Raw genomic sequence first — 9,597 nt, 5'->3', positions numbered from 1 at the left:
GCTCTTTCTGTTGAAGTATTTACATTTACCTTGTGAGAGGAGGCTTGCCTTTTTCCTTCCTCCTTTCCAGGAATTGAAATCAGTTCCTTCTTTTATAATTCCCTGAAGGCCAGTGAGAGTCTGAGGGGATCATAACTGTTCTGCTTGAATAGCTGTCTCAACCAATGAATCTTATTAAAACCAGTGATGAGAGGGAGAAAACACTTCCTTTTTGTGAAAGGACATCTTCATAGATGTCACTGGAATCAGGCTATCAGGCTGCTGACTGCCTCTTGCCACCTCCGGTAGTTCTAATAGTAGTTCTGTGCTTTTATTTTGCCTTTTTTAAACGACCTAACCAATAAGATTAGCAGACATGCTGAAAGATGATCCTTGCACAAGTTCATTTGCAAGAGAGAAAAGCAAAAAACATACTGCTATTCTTTTTTTTTTTTAGGTACAAGTTACAAATGAACCACATAGCAATTTTGTTCCTCGTGTTTAAAAACATAACAAAGAAAACAGATTTTTAAGTCAAAAAGCTTAAAAGAAGCTTTTTTTTTTTTTTTTTTTTCCCCTCCTCGTGGAGTTCTGGGGCCAGGCTTAGAGAAATAGGGAGACAAATTTTGTACCTTTGTAATGTATTGTTTCTGCATTAGTGATATTTTTGCTTGCTTTGATGGAGAGAGAAGGAAAGGTGATTGCACGTTAGTCCCTTTATTATATATTTCCTAAGATGCATTTTCCTGATCCTACCTAATTTCTGAATAAGAAACACATTACTTACTTCCAAAGTAAATAAGAAAAAAAATGCAACACAATCTAGACAAAAACATTGCTATATTAGATAAGGTCAGCTCATGAGGTTTATAGTTTGATCTTGCTGATGACTAGGAAAATAATGAGAAGGGAGAGCATTAGTGAAGGATATTAGGAACATCATCTAGTTATTAGAGACATGAATATTTCTGAGATTCTGTAACAACACTGGAAGCTGGGAGACTTATTTTCCTCCTTGGCATCTTAGATGGTAAAAGATTGGGCTACTTTGGCCTGCCTGTGCTTCAAAGTAAAGCTGATGTTTTCTTGCTGAGAGTTGTTTCCACACTTGTGTTTTAAAATAGGTCAGATACTGCCATCCCCTTTGGCTCTGCAGTAAGTTATATCACATAGCTGCAAACTCACCATCTTCTCTGAGAAAGTTGCAGTCTGTTGTCTGGGAATACAGGCTTTGGCTGGGAGGACCGATTCTTACTGAGTGCAGCGTGACAGTCTCTCTCCACCAGGACTTGTTCCACAAGTATCACGTTAAGTTTCCTTCCCAAATGCAAAATATTTTTTGGGTAGGATTTGGATGGAAGGTTTGTGATAAAGCCTTTATCTTGATTCAAATCCTCTGCTTTGTTTGTTACTCTTGCCAGGTTGGATTTGTACCTTGCTTCATTGCCAAGCATGGACCCTGCTCTCCTCCTGATGCCCAGCCCATAGTGATTGGAAATACTTGTGCTTAACTTCACTTGGGCTCTTGCTCCTTGGCATTCCTCCTCTGGGTCTCATCTGCTCCTCCAGCTGTATTGGAGGGGATTAACACCATCACTGGTCACACTGACTAGTTCCTGCATTCAAAAAAGAGTGAAATGCAAGCACTTTGATAAGCTTCTACTCTCTATCACTAATGTCCACATCATAACCATAGTCATGCTGCACTAAGGGCTGTCACAGGTCAATGTGCAGCCAAGGGAGAAGGGAGGCAAGAGCCTTGAGAATCTACTCCCTTGGCTTCATCAGGTTTTTGAAATGAGATTCTCTTATGAATTGATCATAATTTTATGAAAAAAATAGTTGAATTTCAAAATACTACTATGTCAGCCTGCACTGGGCTTCTGATGAACTAAATGGAGTTTGTGTACTATTGAAAGCTGAGATTTTGCTGCATATGGGACAGTTGTTATCATATTTGTCTGTGCTGAAGGACTAGAAATTTGTATATTGCATCAGAGTTTGCACAGGTGGGAGAATAATGTGAAAGAGAGTCATATCAATTTGAAATGGGAAAGAGGGCTAAAAAACATTGTTTTAATGTTTGTTTTTCCTGTTGGTATGACTCCATTTTTAACCACTTTATTATTCTCTGTAGTTATTTTTTGCAAAGACATTTGCCAGGGATTAGATTTTGTTTGGTTGCAAATATTGTACGGCAGCTGGAAGCCTTTTCATGCAGCTTTCAAAAGCTGAGAAACTGGTTGTCAATGTGTGAAAAGTTCTTTGCTGGTGCTGTAAACTGTCTTTCATTAGGAAGTTGTATATTTAATAAGTGCTAGCCCAATGGGGCATGTAGAATTTCCTGCTGTGTTCTTCTGTGGAAATTTATTGGAGAAAGACATTGGAAAATGTTGCTGGTGTGCAACAATGCATGGAAAACATTTGCATTTGTGTAAAGTGATGAAAATCATCAGAAACAATTGCTAGATTAAAACAAAGCACAAACTTTTGTGATTCTAGATGAGTTATCTTCACACAAATATTGGCAGGTAGGGCAGATGTTAGGTTTTATTACTGCCTCTGGGCAGCCAGAAAACTTCCAAATCCAGGATTAAAGTGTTTTTCTTTTGGAAGAGAATGGTAAAATATTGTTTTCTCATTTATTTGCATGCATATGCAAAATTACTGAGCAGTAACTATAAATTGGACCATGTGACTTAGAAGTCCATATTTAAACTCTTACATGAAATTTCGAAATGTGCTATCATAAATCTTGTGTCAGCTTCTCTTTGTTTTGAAAAGTTTGTTACTTGCCAGTCTGTGATTTTTTTTTTTTTTTTTTTGTTGCCATATTGGAAAGGTATGGTTATCTGAATGCAGATGTCAAATGCAGATGTCAAAACCACCAGTGAATTGGATGTATTAGACCAAATGGAAGGGAAATACAATACAGCTCAAGCTAGAAGGGAGCTGACACAGTTCTAAACTAAAGCTACTTGAATGATTTTCTGAAGTCAAAATGTCCAGGGATAAAAAGGCAATTTTTAGACCAGCGACTGGAAAAGAAGTGATTGACACAAGAGCTGCAGGAAGGAGATCCTATGTTGGCCTCAGCTTTACAGCGTATTTGAGGGCCACTTTGCAGGCCAAACCATGCTGCTTTTGCTCTGAGCTGGAATATAAACAGTAGAATGCATATGAAAAATACATTCCACGTTTTAATTTCTAGCATTTCAGTTTTATAATGAAATTATGTTTGTGGTTATTCTGTTGATGTGCTCACTTTAGATTTTAGTTGTAAGTCCAGAATTTGTATACATGTGCTCCAAGACAAACATTAGTATCAAGAGCACTATGCTTCTACTAACTAATCTATCATGTGGCTCAATTCTCTTCCAGGCCTACTTAAAGTTTACATGGAGATATTAAAAAGATCCATTAAGGTGGTGTAGTTGACTGTGACATTATGCAACCTGAGAGAGCTGGGCTAAATTATGAGCAGCTTAATGCGTGACATAGGCCATTGTTCTGTTGTGTGTGGTGGTAGATATAACTCCCATCAAAGACGTGGGTGTCAAAGCCTGGATGCCAATACTCAATGTAAACAAGGCCCATGCAAGGATTTTAGTGTAGACCTAAACTGTGCTTTGAGGTATTTTCAGCTGCAGTACAGCATTCTCTGTGGGGAAGATAAATTCTCTGTGTGAGTTGTTGAACAACAGAATCTGAAAGACCCTCTACCCTTTCCTGTACTGTCTTGTCCAGCAGATGATGTCTTATCGACAGCTTTGGATTCTACAGCAATACAGCATATTTAAACATGGAAGTTTTAACTCAGAACACAGCCATGTTTCAATTAAGTAAATACATAATTTACCTATTGAGAATGTCTGTCAGTTGGCCACCAAGATTAAGAGTACAAGGCACATGCCCTTTGAGGGAGCTGGGCTTGCTTACAGTTGTATAAAGGTTAAGGGGTGATGTAGTAGATGTCTACAACTACTTTAAGAGGGGGAGTTAGGAAATGAGAGTACCAAACATTCTTTGGAAGTTGCAGGTGATATAACAAGGGGCAATGACCACAATTTCTTCATAGGGAGAGTCAAGTTAGTTTCCTCTGCAGCACCCAGGCAGGTGAACTTATTTGGTGGTTTTCTACAGATGACCTGATTCAGTTCTGCTGCTAATCCTACTGGGAAGGTGAGACTGCACTGGAGAGATTTGGAGGTCTCTTACAAACAGCACCTCAGTGAAGCTATTCCCAGTCTATTTAACCCAATCTGAACTTCCAAGACCTTGAAGGTGCTTAAAAGCTGGGTCTATTCAGCACTTCACCAAATACAAGTTTCAGAAGAAAGCCTTCAGGCATACATACTTTGGTTCTCCATGTAAGTGCTGCTCTTCAGTATGAAAGTAAGGTCTATTTCACCAGAGGATTTTTAATAATCTCCTATAGAAACTGCAGTGGGATTTGCTGCTTCAAATGGACAGTATACTTTTTTTGACCTTGGCTTCTCTAATACAACCTCACAGCAGCATGTATATATTTATTCAGGGGAAAACATTCTTACCAGATCTTACTTTGCATATGTAATTTTGTTACAGGGGAGAGAATGAGAGAACAAGCTGCTTGTAGCAAATATAAATAAATTAATTCATTACTGCATAGCACATCTTGCTGTGACATGATATAGGATGTTTTCAGACCCTGTAGTATTGTCTTAATTTGACCAGATGGACTAATGATCTTTTGAGTTCTGTTATCCATGATCTGGTGACTTCTAAATATATTTGGAATCTGCACTAGACAAATTTTAAATACTCCACTAAAAGACACAAGTGAAAATGCTGTTGGGTATTTTCTCTTTTTTTTTTTTTTTCTTTTGGTGATGGTACTGTACGAGTGTAAAAAAGTGATTCCTGATTAGTCCCTGTGAAGGTGGTGTGATGTAGAAACTCAAGCAGGGAGACAAAGCCACTTGCCATGGACCATACTGTAAGTCAGGTGCTTCTTTCTCTTCATTAATTCCAATGATAAAATGGATGTGAAATCAGTTCTTACAGTGATCTGGAACAGCTGTTGAAGGTGTTTTAACAGAACCCAAGAAGGAATAATGTGAAGCCAAAAGAGCTCTCTAAGCAATTAGACACAAATTAATAAAACCACAAAATGTAGAGTCATTGTATAAAACCTGATTTAATCCCAAAGAGACAAGAAATCTGAGAGGAATTAAAATATTCTTGATGTGTATGTGCAGTGTCTTCTTTTTATTCTTCTCATCAGTGTAAATGCCAAATATCTAACCAGGCAAGATGTTTAGATACTTAGCATCACTCCTCTGTGGGGGAGGAATGGGAAAAGCAGATAGAAACCATGCCACACATGATGCTGCTCTAATTATAAGGACATCTTGTCACTGAGATTTGCCAGCTGGATACATGTATTGAGCCTCAATTGTTTTTGGGTTTATACATAATAGTGATGACTGAATGACTCTCTTTATTTATATATGTGTGTGTGTATATGTATATAAAATATATCTATTTTATTGTGCAGCTGAAAATGTTGTAACAGTTTATTTCCATTTGACTTCCATACTGCAGTACAATTTCTTCCCAGGAAAGCTCTGCAGAAGAAATTATCACAACATATCACAAAAGACAGGTAGATCCCTGTACATCAGGAGTGTCTTTTGAGCATGATTCAAGCTTCTGAGAAACTGGCTGTTTCATACCACTGCAATATTAAGATTATCAGGGAGTGAAAAGCGGAGCTCATTTTGGATGTACCCTGTTTGGAGGGGAGGGAGAGGATTGTGATTCAAGAAAAAATCAGGCAACGAAAAGCTCAGATAATTTCGGATCTGTCATGTAATTCTTGACAGTGTTTTGAGTAAGTCATATCCCTTTATTTTATAATTAAAAAAAAGGGATAATCCCTCTTTTCTCTTCCTTTCACTGTGTCACAGACTACTAGTGATTTGTTAACCCCTGAGGAAAACATGAACTGTTACAATGATGCAAAATGAGATGTCTGTGTGTGGTTAAATAACTGCAGTTTTCAGCTGTCTCTGTTGCTGTATACCGATTGCAGCTAGCTGTAACTCTATGGATGGATATCAGGCCCTGACACTCTGTTCCAAAGCCTCAGAAGAGGCAAATCTGTTTCTTTTCTTTCCCTAAATCTAATCAAAATCATAGGGTCTTGTCCTTTCCTGCTGAGTAGCGGAAAGAAGGGCTGGAGTCTGGATGGGGCTGATAGTAGTCCCTGGGCAAGGTCTGGGTCTGCTGTGTGGGGCATATGGCCCCACAAGTGTCCTGGCACGTAGGAGCCGGTGCCAAGAGCTGATGCCGGAGTGCTGCATCTTCTGTAACAAGATCTGTTCTGTCACAGCTGTGTAGGTTAGAAGGGTAGAAAGGATTACCACCACTTCTTACATTACACCAAGCTAGGACTTCCAGTGCATTCACTTTTACTAATTCGCATTCCCAGAGGCACAGAATCCACTTCAGCAACTAAAATTTGATGAAATCGACTGGAGGGAGGTAGCGAAATATTTTCATTTGAAATAAAATCTGCCGGGATATTTCTGTGCTCAGCCCCGGCACTGCTTTGTCAGGCTGGGATGTTCCCCTGCACGTGCACTAGGGGGCACTTTAGGACTGATTAAGGGAAGCGGAAAACTGCAGTACTAATTCCGCATCATCGGGAACAGAGTAAACAGCCTGGTGCAAAACAAAATATAAAAAAACCATAAGCAATTAAATATGTATTTAGCAGCAAGTGCGATTCGATTCCTGTCCCCCCCCCCCCCCCCCCCCCCCCCCCAGCAACTGCTCTTGCTGAAAGTGGACATGCAACTGAAAATTACTTTCTTGTTCTGAGCAGATTGTATCATTGTCGTCTTGTTCTTCTAAATACATGGACTTTGCTTTTCAGCATCTAGCCAAACACAGGATCAGATGCTATATTTTTCTGTTAATCAGCCTGTGTCTCAACAGCTATCTGTGATGGTAGGTTTGCAATTTTTTCATTTCTGCATAGGAACTGTTGAAATTTCTGTTCTCCAACATTTTTGTTTATTTTATTCTTTTGAACTGGTTTTATCTGACTTAAGCCCATCCAGAACTGAAGTTGCATTCCAGGATAGCCCTCTAGAGTGTCTTTTGAGCATGAGAAACTGCTTTTGCTGCCATGTTAATGTCTGTTTTCCTGCCAGGAATATACGTTTGCTAAAGTGTTTGAATTCTGTAACGATTTGTCTTGTTAAGCACATTAGAAGGACATAATAGTCGTAACTCCTAATTCTAACAGCTTTTCCTTTTGAATAGTTTAGGAAAGCTTAGAATTAATCAGATTAATTTGGTAGATGCAGATACGCTAACAGAAACATAGATTTGTTATACGTTTGTTTCCACAAAATGACAGACCATCCTTTTGCTTGAAAATTGATTTCATAATATGAATAAACTACATAAACTTTGAAAAGGTAGGTAAGGATGAACCTATCAGTTCTTCTCTGCTAAAGGGATGCGTATAGTACATGGATGACATGACTTGGTGTCTTGCAACAACAGCAGGTTTATACACTTAGCGTATAAAATAACCAGACAATAAATGCAACCCTTTTTCTTTTTGTCATTGGTGAACTACATTACATGCTTTGCTTTTTTTCCTGTCTCTACTATGCATATGACTGCAGATCACTGTTTCTTATACCAGTGCTTTTGCTTATTTTAAGAATCTAAGACTCTTCAGCATTACTGGATGTACTATTTTTTTTTGGTCAGGAAATACTATTTTGTTGAAGCTGGAACATTCTGTGGAAACAAAACTTTGTCAGGAAAGTGTCTTAGCATCAGGAATACTGAGATAGTGCTAAAAATATGTTCACTTGAGAACAGCTAATAGCCTGCCACTGAGGATGAGTGCTGCTTTTAGTTTTGTACTTATGCTGTACAGAGGCCTCTATACAGCTGCCATATAAAGGGGTATGTAGCTATACCTACCTCAAGTGCTATCCCAACCTGTTATGTAAAATTATTCTAAGAAAAGTCTGAAAAAGTGAGAAAACTAATGTGAACAGAAAGCTCTGCAGGCATGACCCAAGGGCTGCTTTCAACTGTAGTATCTGCATAGTCAGATGCTTGCTCTGGGCCAGCTTCAGCCTGAAGCTTTCACATCTGTTAGTGTGCAGCTATGCCTGCAATAAAATGCCCTGCTCCTTGGGTAGGCATCTAAACTCGGGCAGAGCTATGTGATAATGGGGCTGCCAGGTGCTGAGCTGGAGCAGATTCGCAGCCAGCTACCTTGGGGCACAGCTGGGGTCCACATGTGACTGCTTTCTCTGAGCAGAGAGGAGGCATATCTTTATAGTAAACAAGGAGAGTGTGTGACTGGAAATCAATAAGTTGAACTTAGCAGATGAGAAATGAAGTCTAACTGGTGATTAAACAACACAGTGGTTGAAACAATTAGATATCGGTACATTTACCTCTCTCCTTTCCAGAGGAAAGCTAGGATAAAGAGCTTGAATTTCATAGCTCCTGCCACATCCTGGGATCCCTCATGGTAGCAGGCTTTGGTTAACCTGGACTTGGGAGAGAGACAGAGATTTTGTCTGATAGTTGGAGTAAGAAGGGAGCCTAGAGGATGTTTTGGTTAATAGGCCTCAGTTATTTGAAATGACTGTTTTACTCTTGTAGGCATCCTGACCCCTGCTGTGACTGCTTCTTCACCAGGTGCGACTGCATCTTGTGAAATATTATGATGTGAACCTTTGTACAAAGGTGCAGATAGATATTTCTTAGTTGATGGTAAAAATGGTGTAAGCTTACGAAGTTGCTGCCTCTTTGGCAGTTCTGTAGTTTGCTGCTTTTCTTTGTCTGTCTAGGGATGATTTACATGTTAGAGAATATCTTTAAGTAGTATTGAATAACTACACCTTGTGCTAATATATGAGAGTAGTTTTCTGAATGATTTCAGATCAGATCAGTGCAAAATAAAAGAAAAATCTGAAAATTAAGAATCTTTTGCAAACTAGACAGACATTTTTGTTCATTCCTGGTTCCAGTGAATATGTTTGCAGTCTCCCTAATTCTTTTGTTGGTGAGCACAGTCTTGTAAGTAATCAGATGGAGAAAGGATGCAAAAAATATTCCAAAAATATCCCAACACATAAAACTTTCCTAGGGAGTTTCCTCATCTCTGCTCTTATATTATGAATGCATTTGATTATTTTTTGTGAAGTTTGAAACCCTCATTGGCAAATTACCGTAAATCAGAGTAATTCTTCCTGTGAGTTTCACTACTATCAAATATAGCTTTGAATCCACAGGTAATTATAATGTCTCTGTTATTGCTTAGGCTTTTTAACCAAAAGAATCTACTCTGTCAGCTGTTCCCAGTGTTTCTGGTGCAGTGCAGTGTACACGTGTTCCTACAGTACTCCAGGGCTCAGGTCATGATCCTCTTCTGTTATGGATGTGAATGCACACTTGTATTATAACTAAAACAGATGAGTGTTCTCATCAAGTGACCACAAGGTTCTTGAACCTTGGTCATGTGTTTGGAAAAGTGGCCAAGCTAATCATAGAACCACAGACTCATTAAGGTGTAAAGGGACATCTGGAGAT

The sequence above is a fragment of the Pezoporus wallicus genome, unplaced genomic scaffold, assembly GCF_028554395.1.
Source record: "Pezoporus wallicus isolate ANWC-B61680 ecotype Strahan unplaced genomic scaffold, APGP_CSIRO_Pwel_v1 contig_642, whole genome shotgun sequence".
Classification (NCBI taxonomy): Eukaryota; Metazoa; Chordata; class Aves; order Psittaciformes; family Psittacidae; genus Pezoporus; species Pezoporus wallicus.
This window is presented reverse-complemented; position numbering follows the sequence as displayed.